The following is a 1,800-nucleotide window of genomic DNA, read 5'->3' as shown; positions in this document are numbered from 1 at the left end:
CACCCTTCTCCCTCCCATCTCTGTCCCTCTTGCCTCTCTCCTCCCCTCCCTGCCTTGGGACCCTCCCCTGCCCCTTCCACCCTTGCCCTGGGATTCTCCCTCACTCCTCCCACCCCTGCCCTAGGACCTCCCATGCCCCTTTCACCTCTGCCCGTCCTGCCCCTGCCCTGGGATCCTCCCCTGCTTCCCCCACCCACTCTCTTCTGCACCCTCCTGTCCCTGCCCCAGGGTAATCACATCTAGACTTTTAACACTCTCCCCTGCCTTGATTGTTTTCACTCAACTATACACCTGGAGGTTCTGCACATGGGGGAAGGTCCCAGCCCACAGCAGGGTAGTTGACAGGGCAGGGTCTGGCCTGACTGTGCCCGCTGATCGCCTGCCTGGTCTCTGCAGCTTGCTGGCTCCCCCACGCAAGCCCTGCCTCCTCTCTACCCTCTCCAGCCTCTTCTAAGAGCACCCTCCTTCAGAGGCTTTCTGGCTCCTCCTGTTCTTGCCCCACTGGACTCTGTCAGCTCCTGTCTTGGCCCTGACTTAATTCCAACTGCAGGTGCGTCTGCCTCAACCCTCCCCACTGCCCGAATCAGGGCCTCTCTCCTTGGCCTCTTTCCAGGTCCCCAAGGCAATGGTGTCTCACATCCACTGGGATAAGGGGCCAGAGGTGGGCGCTGGGGTTTCGGGGAGTCTTTTCCATAAATGTCTTATTTTTTTCCAATTAAGCATGGCCACAGAGGACACGGAATGGCAAAAAAAAGAGCTTCTTAAAAGCACATGTGAAAGGAGGGAAAGGGCCTCACACATTTCATCAGATCAAATCCACTCCTCGGGTCAACTCTGCAGAGAAAACACGTAACAAACCACAGCCTTAGTCAAAGCAAGCAACACCCAATCTAAAATATAAAATATATAAAATATATTATGTTCAGGAGACCGAACTCCAAACCACAGACTCCATATACGCACTTTGGAGGCGCTGCCTGTTTGAAATTAAATCAGTGTTCAAGGAAGAGGGGTGGCATGTATGGACTAACATTAGATCACAGTCAGGCCTTCCTCTGGGGAGCTCTGGGAGTCCATGCACAGGATGGTGGGAGGGGATCGGGCTGTCGGGGGGGATGTCAGGTCCTCCAAGGGCCTTCTCATGAGTGTCCACAAACATGCTTGGTGCCCAGGCTGTTGGGGACCTCAGGTCCTCCATGGGCCTTCTTCCTGGTTTGTCAAAACCACCCAGTGGGCTTCACCCAGCAACCACCCTCCAAGCAGACAGCCTTGTGAGGCTAGTGCAATCCGTCCTCTGGCTGGGACGCCAACTTGCAGTACCTCCTGACTCGGGCGTGGCCTTCACTTGTGCCCTTGGTCAACTCCCGTGTGGGGCCTGACTGCACCGCGAACACGGCTGCTGTGGGAGAGGATATGCAGGCAGCAGGGTCCTCCTGGGCCTCTCTGACTGGGACCTGGAGGCCACACGGGCTATTTCGTCTCCTCAGGGGTGAGGCCCAGCTTGTAAAGGAAGCAGGGTGCGCTAGTGGGAGGAGTGGAACTGAGTCTACTCTGGAGTCTGCACCCGCTGTCCACAAGGGCTGGAGCCACTGGATGGCTCCAGGCTTGCACCCCCAGGAGCTCCCACACCCACAAAACTGGTCTGCCTGGCTCAATGAATACAGGGGTTGGGTGCATGACCAGTCGCTGCAGTGAAGCTGATGGTAACTGGGAGCAGCAGAAGGGCCCTGCATGTCTGCCCGACTGCTGACCGTCTGGGATAGAGGGTCTGGTGTCTGTCCTTGGGCTGGGGAGGGTGGG

At 57.2% G+C, this 1,800-nt stretch overlaps 1 protein-coding gene across 1 annotated transcript in view; it reads right to left on the bottom strand.

Annotated features, from left to right (window-relative positions):
- LOC103256730 (sec1 family domain-containing protein 2-like) overlaps nucleotides 1-1,800 on the bottom strand; it is a 152,590-nt gene that overhangs the window by 6,531 nt on the left and 144,259 nt on the right. The window lies entirely within an intron of this gene.

This window comes from Carlito syrichta, unplaced genomic scaffold (genome assembly GCF_000164805.1).
Source record: "Carlito syrichta isolate Samal-C Ts95f unplaced genomic scaffold, Tarsius_syrichta-2.0.1 Scaffold79415, whole genome shotgun sequence".
In the NCBI taxonomy this organism is placed as follows: domain Eukaryota; kingdom Metazoa; phylum Chordata; class Mammalia; order Primates; family Tarsiidae; genus Carlito; species Carlito syrichta.
Note: the sequence above shows the minus strand (reverse complement) of the source record. Positions and strands in the feature narration are given on the sequence as shown.